Source organism: Dryobates pubescens, chromosome 7 (assembly GCF_014839835.1).
Source record: "Dryobates pubescens isolate bDryPub1 chromosome 7, bDryPub1.pri, whole genome shotgun sequence".
NCBI lineage: Eukaryota > Metazoa > Chordata > Aves > Piciformes > Picidae > Dryobates > Dryobates pubescens.
In genome coordinates this window covers 5,271,336-5,280,406 of record NC_071618.1, presented here as the reverse complement: position 1 = coordinate 5,280,406, position 9,071 = coordinate 5,271,336, and the positions used below count along the sequence as shown (strand labels likewise).

At 41.7% G+C, this 9,071-nt stretch overlaps 1 non-coding gene across 1 annotated transcript; it reads left to right on the top strand.

Moving 5' to 3' along the window:
* Positions 1 to 4,872: 4,872 nt before the first annotated feature.
* TRNAH-GUG (transfer RNA histidin (anticodon GUG)) lies at positions 4,873 to 4,944 on the top strand. The gene has a single exon. It is a non-coding gene; the product is annotated as a tRNA-His (tRNA).
* The last annotated feature ends 4,127 nt before the right edge of the window (positions 4,945 to 9,071 follow it).

Sequence of the window (9,071 nt, the reverse complement as noted above, 5' to 3'; positions counted from 1 at the left end):
TTTCTCTTGAGGCACCTTTCCCTTTGGAAAGAGTGGGCAAAAAAATGAAAATAAAAAGTACTTTTGAAGTTAGAAGATAACACCGACAGAGATAACAGATTTGAACTGATTACCTAGATATATCCTTTTTTCCCTCCTCTGCAGCTTTTAGAGAAATCAGTTGCAGGCAGACTTCAGAAATACTCAGCCCAGTAAACTAATTACCAAGGCAACCTTGACAATAACTCAATTTGGGGAGAAACAATAAGCACCTTATATGAGTGTCCTGTTTTAAAACAGCCTGCTTTCACAAGCAAGCCCTCCACACACGGATCGGGAGGGAAAGCAATACAAAAGCCCCTGTGGGTTGAGGTAAGGAGTTTCATGGAAATAAGCGCAACAAAAGCAGAAGCAGCAGCAGAAGCCAGCAACAAAATGACCCCTCCCTCCTCAACCCAGTGGAAAAGACCAATGACCCCAAAACTGGAAACTAAAGCAGCAACTGGAAACAGGAAGCTGCAATTGGAAACAGGAAACCTGTCGTGATACAATCTTAACTACAAGCCCCAAGATACTTCGCTCTGGCCACCAGCACTTTCATTTTGAAGCTGTCATGACATCAGCATGGTATTGAATACTCACCCATAGATTCAATTGGCTAAACCCATGACAATCAGTATCCCATTTAAACCCCATTCAGTGTCTCATAATGCACTTTTCAGTGAACTGCCTGTATCTTTGTATGCTTGTATGCTTTTCAAAACCTTTTGCTGCTACTCCAGCCACTTTCCTAATGCTTTACATCCATTGACTCTTACTAAAATCATGCCCATTAATCTCTCAGAGAGATCTTAATTAAAAGAGCTTCCCCACCACATCAGAATTTTTAGTTCCTAATCTACCAGTGCTCGCCAATGCAAATAACTATCTAATTGAAAATGTGTCTTTTGAATCAACAGAAATGGATGGTTAAATTGAATGTATTAAATTAACTGAAGTAGATGATTTTAAAAATGCTTTTTAAAAAGCACTGGACCAACTGAGTAGCATTTTGTTTGGTTATTTCCTCTGTGTAAAAGCTACATGTTTTTGATACAAGGATATTATCTTGAAATAAGTTCATTCAGGAAAACAATCTTTCATGTTATTTAAGCAACTGTACCATTGTTTATCCAGATTAAAAATAGTCTTGTCAATTCACTTTGTCTGTTTGTATTCAATTCTAAATTAGCAATTTGAGTTTCTACATCACATTTCGGATGTTTGAGTCCTACTCAGGAATGCATTAGGCTTTATGACCACAACATGCAGATCTTTCATCTGTGGGTTTTTTATTTCCTTGAAATATGAAATCAAAGAGGAATTTGAAGTAGAAATTTGTGACAGTAAGTGCATTTAAATCAAAGCTTAGGCTGTACAGAACTTTGCTTGAAACAAGACATTTTGCTTGAGGAGTACTTGTAAGTCAAGGAATGCACATGTCCAGTGCTGACATGCTACATGCACCCAAGCATTTAACTAACATTCAAAAAAACACACTTCAAGAGAGCTGTACATTTCAAAGCAATCCATTTAATTTCATCCAGTGAATGTAAGCTTCAGGAGTGTAAAATTCATATGGTGCAAACATTGTGGTGTGATTTTTCAGTTATTTCTTTTAAATTGCTGCAGGATAACCCTTACTCTTCTCCAGTAAGATTACCTGCCTCATAGATGAGGGAAGGGCCTAGGATACTGTCTGTCTGGACTTTAGTAAAGTCTTTGAAACTGTCTCTCACAGCATTCTCCTTCAGAAATTCATTGCACAAGGCTTGGATAAGTGCACCCTGCACTGGATGAAAAAAACGGAAGGATGTCTGGGTCCAGAGAATGGTGGTGAATGTAGCTAAATCTGGCTGGTGCCCAGTCACTAGCGATGTCCCCTGGGGTTCAGTACTGGGGCTTGTTCTCTTTAATATCTTTGTTAATGATCTGAATGAAGGGATTGAGTGCACCCTCAGGAAGTTTGCAGATGACACCAAGCTGGGTGGTTGTGCTGATCTGCTAGAGGGTAGGGAAGATTTACAGTGGGATCTGGACAGGTTAGACCCATGGGACAAGACTAATTGTATGAAGTTCAACAAGGCCAAATTCCTGGTACTCCACCTGGGTCACAACAACCCCATAATAAGTTACAGACCTGGGGATATGTGGTTGCAAACCTGCAACTTGGAGAGGCAGGACCTGGGTTGATAATTGACTCAGTGAGTCAGCAGTGTGCCCAGGTGGCCAAGAAAGCCAGTTGGCATCTTGGATTGTACTAGAAACACGGTGATCAGCAGGAACAGGGAGGTGATCAACCCCGCTGTACTCAACACTGGTGAGGCCACACTTCAAGTACTGTGTTCAGTTCTGGGCCTCTCACTACAGGAACAATACTGAAGTGCTGGAGTGTGTCCGGAGAAGGGCAACAAGGCTTGTGAAGAGCCTGGAGCACATGGTCTATAAGGAACATCTGAGGGAGTTGGGGTTGTTCAGTCTAGAGAAGAGGAACCTGAGGGAAGACCTTATGCCTGAAGGGAGGTTGAAGTGAGGAGGGGGGCAGCCTCTTCTGCTTGGTGTCAAGCAACAGGACAGGAAGAAATGGTTACAAGCTGTGCTAGGAGAGGTTCAGGCTGGATATTAGGAAATAATTCTTCACTGAAATGGTTATCAAACATTGTAACAGTCTGCCCAGGGCAATGATGGAGTCATCATCCCTGGTGGTGTTCAAGAAGCATGTGGACCTGGTGCATAGGGGCATGGCTTACTGTTGACCCTTCAGTGCTGGGTCGAAGGTTGGACTGGATGATCTTTGATGTCTCTTCCAACCATATCTATATATAGTCTGTGGTTCTTCTAGCTAAGCTGCAATTCTTTCTGCACTCATTGTTGATAGGGTGTATATATTTGATATTATCTTCTGTCCTGAAAGAAATAAAAGATAAACCTAAGTTTTTCCTGATATGTTGATTGCACTGTTGTGGAAAAGCTTTTGATATACTATGTCATGTATGAAAGCAACAGATATCCCCTTAAAATCATCTGATAATTGCTTTCTGCTGAGACACTCACTTTGCAAAGCAATGTGCCTTATTGCTGAGACTTCAGTTTTTGATTCTTTTCTCAAGTTGCCATGTTCAGGAGTCAGTCCACAAAGTCTGGCTATACACATCAGGTGTTGTTTGATGCCATCTGTTTTTATGGCTTAATTGATGACTTTTCAGGTGTCACACTTATTGGTGTTGATGGCAGGAAGTCATGAAGACTGTATCCCATGTGAGGCTTACCATGCTGAAGCAGGATAACAGTGACCACAGCCCCAGTTCCCCATCCCTCTGCACTGCTTGGGAGAGGTGGTAGAAGAGTTAGGACTAAGCTGAGGCTAGGAAGAAAGTTATATAGACCTGGATGAGGGGATAGAGTGTACCCTCAGCAAGTTTTCAGGTGATATGAAACTGGGAGGATTGGATGATACACCAGAAGGCTGTACAGCCATTCAGTGAGATCTGAACAGGCTGGAGTGGTGGGCAAAGGGGCAAATGACATTCTACAAGAATAAGTATAGAGTCTTGCACCTGGAGAGGAACAACATCATGCACCAGTACAGATTAGGGATTGACCTGCTGGAAATCAGCTCCATGGAGAAGGGACCTTGGAGTCCTGATGGAAAATAAATTATCTATATGCCTTTGTGGCCAAGAAGACCAATGGTGTCCTGGGTGCATTAAGAATAGTGTGGCCAGCATGTCAAGGGAGGTTCTCCTCCCCCTCTATTCGTCCTAGGTGAGACCACATCTACAGTATTGTGTCCAGTTCTGGGCTCCCCAGGTCAAGAGGGACAGGGATATGCTAGAAAGTGTCCAACAGAAGGCTACAAGGATGATTAAGGGACTGGATCATCTGTCTTATGAAGAAAGGCTGAGAGATCTGGGGCTGTTTAGTCTGGAAAACAAGACAACAGAGGAGATCTTATTAATGTTTACAAATATCTTAAGGGTGGACATCAAAAGGAAGGTGATAATCTCTTTTCAACAATGTCCTGTGATAGGACAAGGGGAAATTGATGCAAACTGGAACATAAGAAGTTCTACCTCAACATGAGGAAAAACTTCTTTACTGTAAGGGTGATGGAGCACTGAAGCACACTGCCCAGAGAGGTTATGGATTCACTTTCTCTACAGACTTTCAAGACCTGTCTGTATGTGTTCCTGCATGACCTGCCCTAGTTGATCCTGCTTTAGCAGGGGGATTGGACTTGATGATCTCTGGAGGTCCCTTCCCACCCCTAACATTCTATGATTCTATGAAAGTGTTCTTAGTATTGTTCTTATTCTGTCTATCTTTGTTATTATTGGAAATAAAATTATTTCCCCAAGTTAAGTCTGTTTTGCCCATGATGGTCATTGGTGAGTGGTATCCTTGTCCTTATCTCAACCCATGTGTTTTATCTTTTTCATTGTATTTTTTGTTCCCGTGCTGCTGAGAAAAGGAAGTAAGAGAATGGCTTCATGGGCAATTGGTGACCAGCCAGCATTAGCCCACCACAGTCCTTTGAGGCATAGAAAGTAATGATCAATGCCTACAGCTTTTAGATGTAGTTCTTGGGATAAAATAATTTTCAAACAGTATTGGACATTTGACCATCCCAGCACCTACGGATCACCATCCCAGGCACCTCCTCCACGTTCCCATTATTCTTCAAACCATCTGCAAGAGGGAAGGTTTCTGTTCCCCAAAGGGCAGACAACAGAAATCTGCTCCTTCTTAAAAAAAATTAATTCTACCTACTCTTCTCTTTTAGTTAAACCTCTTATCTGGAGAGCCTTAACTAATCTTCCCTATGGAACTGCTCACCAGGAGCCCCGGTAGCACGCCGTGATCGTATAGTGGTTAGTACTCTGCGTTGTGGCCGCAGCAACCTCGGTTCGAATCCGAGTCACGGCATCGCCCCACAGTGCCACGGCACACGGCCTCCTCTTTTGACCACACTGAACAAAAACATTCTGGGCCCCTCAGTTTAAGAAGGACACCAAGACACTTGAACGTGTCCAGAGAAGGGCAACAAGGCTGGTGAGAGGCCTTGAGCACAAGCTCTACAAGGAGAGGCTGAGGTAGCTGGGATTGTTTAGTCTGGAGAGGAGGAGGCTCAGGGGTGACCTCATTGCTCTCTACAACTACCTGAAGGGTGATTGTAGCCAGGAAGGGGTTGGTCTCTTCTCTCTAGCAACCAGCACCAGAACAAGAGGACACAGTCTCATGCTGTGCCAGGGGAAGTTTAGGCTTGAGGTGAGGAGAAAGTTCTTCACAGAGAGAGTTGTTAGCCATTGGAATGTGCTGCCCAGGGAGGTGGTGGAGTCACTGTCCCTGGAGATGTTCAAGAGGAGATTGGATGTGGCACTTGGTGCCATGGTCTAGTAGTCATGAGGTCTGTGGTGACAGGTTGGACTTGATGATCTTTGAGGTCTCTTCCAACCTTGGTGATACTGTGATACTGTGACTTGAGAGTAAAATAAAGCTTTGATCCAGCTGGCATGTCTTTGCTTTAGTCTGTGCATCAGCACCTGTGTCATTTTCTGCACTTACCTGCAAAGTGGAACAGTGCAAGCTACTGGTCTGCTCTCAGCTGTTGGCTAAGCATTTACAGCACTGTGAGGAAGAAGAGTCTCTTAAGAGGACCACCAAGACATTAACTTTAGAATTCAGAGTTCCCCTTCCTTTCCTGTGATGTATTCCAGTGTCTCAAGTGCCAGGAGAAAGCAATGTGCTTTCATCAGAGAAGCCAAGGAGACAGGTTATGCTCCCAATTGCTGCAACTTTGACTGTACTGTGATGAATTTACCCCCTTCTCTCTCTGGGTGACATGGTCCCTGAATTCCCCCAAAGATGGCTGATAAAAGCTTGGTCCTGAGGAACATGAAGAAAAAAATTGAATGACAGGATTCTTTATAAATAAAATAAGATGTGTCTTTGTTTCCCAGATGCACATATAATAGGAAAGTTAGGTGGAAAAAGGCTGTCACTGGAACCAGCATCTATCTGTGATTGAAGCCGATAGCGATGAATGTCATGAACAACATACATGAACAAAGCAGGGAACAACAATGAGTCATTCTGGAGCAAAAGAAGAAGCAGAAACTTATTTTTGCCTTTAAACGTCATCCAGTGTAGACTTTCTGCTTTTTGAGGGAAGGGAGGGAGAATCCATCATATAATGGATTCTCATTTTGTGTATGAGTGGTAACTATTACCTTCAGATTATTTGAATGAAGTATCAGCCAATCTAAAACTATGTTTCTGGGTGGCTGCTGTGTCAAGAAAATGTTAATATCTGAAAAATGACAGATTGGGACTGGAACACAGATATGCAAAGTACTGCTAAAGAGAGGCTCAATGGCACTATTCAGCTTTAATTTGGCCTGTGGTGCATACTTGGGCCAAAAACTCATCACAGTTTTATATCTTAATGGCTGAGATCTGTAAATAAAGGTTTTCTAAGTGTGGAGGGATACAGCCTGGAATTTCTTCTTCTAGTACTATTTAATAAACATCAGAACAATAGAATTATTCAAATTTGCTTTGAAGAAATTTGAGTACTGTTCTGCTCAGGGACTCTAGTTCTGAAGTATATGTTTCAGTCAAAGACATGATGGAAGGTTTTGTAAACTGTCCAAGCTAGCTTTACCAAATGCAGTTGAATGTTGATACTAGCTTTCCAAGTACTTTCCTCAGATCCCAAATTGACTTACAGCCTGCACCAATTCACAGATTGCTGCAGAAGTCCCCACTGCATAGCCAGCTTTGCTATTATAGGCTAAGTATTAATATGCTCAGGCTATGCTGATGTCAAGACTGGCTGCAGAATAAACTCTCTGTAAAACACTTACGACATGTAATTAAGGAAATCCTCATATTTGACACAGAACAGTCCAGCACAATGGACTCTGCCAGTTCTCAGGATGGTTGGAATGCCATCCATAGATCACAGGTCTATCGTACAGAAATTTGGGGAAGTATAAGGTGTTCATAATGCTAAGGCAAGGCATGACCCTTATTGTGCAAAATGAGGGAGTAACTGCCCCAGTTCATGTCTGTTCTGCACCAGCACAGTGAATCTACAGTCAAGACTGCAAAAGGAAGGCTGTTGCACAGCCATTTTCTCTACAGTTCTCAAACCCTTAGTTTTGACAACTAACCAGATCAATAAGTGTTTTTGAAACTAGGGCTTTAGCTCAAATCTCTTAAATGCAGGAGGAGAGGATTTACTTGAGCCAGTTTATTGGTGGATGGTTAGAAAGATGTGAGAACTGACCCATGGAGAGAAAATCGTAGTGGGAAGATCAATTTATTTATGAATATCAGTTTCAGTGTTCACAGAATTAATGAAGCCTGCTTTCCAATGGGTGTATGTGTCACAGTCTATTGACTATTTAATTAAATTATATCAGGGCTGCAAAATAAACTCAACCCTTTTAAGACCTCAGTGAATCTACACAGGGCATACTACCTGACTGGCATCTATCACTCTTTGTGATGTAAGAACTAAGACCAAAAAACTCCATACACTTTTCCTGCATAACTGATCACAGACAATGAATAACCTTCTGTGCTCTAATTCCTTAGGAAAATAAGCTTTAAAAATTTGTAATTAATACAAGAAAATTAATTTCTGATAAAACTCTTCATTAGATCTCTTGGGTAATGTATTATGTCTGCTTCCATCACACTTTTCCTCTTTTGCTTGTACAATCTGCACACAAAGCATTCATCGTCTTCTGCTGCTCTGAAAACCACACAGAATATTTTGGGTCCTAACACAACAAAAATAATAATAATGATACATATGACTGGATGCTGAAGATCAGAACTTGTAGTTTGAAATCCTAGAACAGATGGATGTCAGATATAGGCTATTGACCAGAATTTTATTCAATTTACAGCCCTACGCATCCACAAGAAATCCATTACTTTGCAGCAGTACTTTGGCAGGCTTTAAATTTTCACTGGTGCTGATGAAATCAGAATTTGACCCAGTTTGATAGATTATACAGGATCAAAAGCATAAGTAAGAGAGCAATAAATCACATCCTAGAGAGAAGAAGGGAGTTCAGCCTCTGACCGGTGAATTTCAGGAACTGTACATTAATGTAGGAGGTCCCCTTTGTATTGCTCACTTTTCATTTTCCTCTCAGACCACTCAATTTAATGATGCTGTGAAAGTTACACCCATTTCTATCTGCTGCACTTAGAAAGGGGAATGGATCTTTCCCGGAGCTATGCTAAGCCGGAAATTTTACAACCTTGTCCTGACATGGCTGCATTTTACAGTTTATTTCTTCTGTGTGTAGAAGTGGGGTGAACAGGCAAGTCACCCCAAGTGATAGCAACTGGGAAGACTTAATTCTGCATGTCCTTTCCTTAAACTACACAGGTACCACTCATGCTTACTCAAGACAAAGATTTATTATATTGTCTCCATGTTTCCTCTTTTCTCTGACACCGTGGAACAGTTGAAGGAATTTATTTTAAATAAACAAATGCAAAAAGCCAGCCAGGAAGGATGAATCTCTTTGCAAATACCTGACAGTTGCAGTAACCATCTTCCTTCTGTAGAGTCTGGGAACTGGGAGGGCAAGCAAAGAACTTGCTCTTTTATTGATGTGTTTACATCTCATTGGCATTTTCAGAGACCATGTTTCATAGTCCCTAATCATTTGCCATATGAATTTGTCTTGTTTTTCTATTCCTTGCCCTTATTTATGTGTGTATTCTTGCTTTAAGGGGAAAAGACAGCAGCCCAGAAGAAGCCTTATGCAGAGAACATGAGATGGAAACAAAGAAGTGATGCCTACTTGATGGACTTTATGTACCCTGTTGAAGACTGTTTATAAGACATGCAGCAGATAAAACATTGTAAGGAGAGCATCAAGAAGTAACTGCCAGTCCTTTCTCTATTCAATACTATAAATTCAGGGAGGGGAGAAAAATTAATGTTTGAGTTTAATTCCTTTAGCTAATCCAGCTGACTAAAAGTGCATAAATCTGCTTGGTCTCCTTGGCTTCTTCAGTTTTGC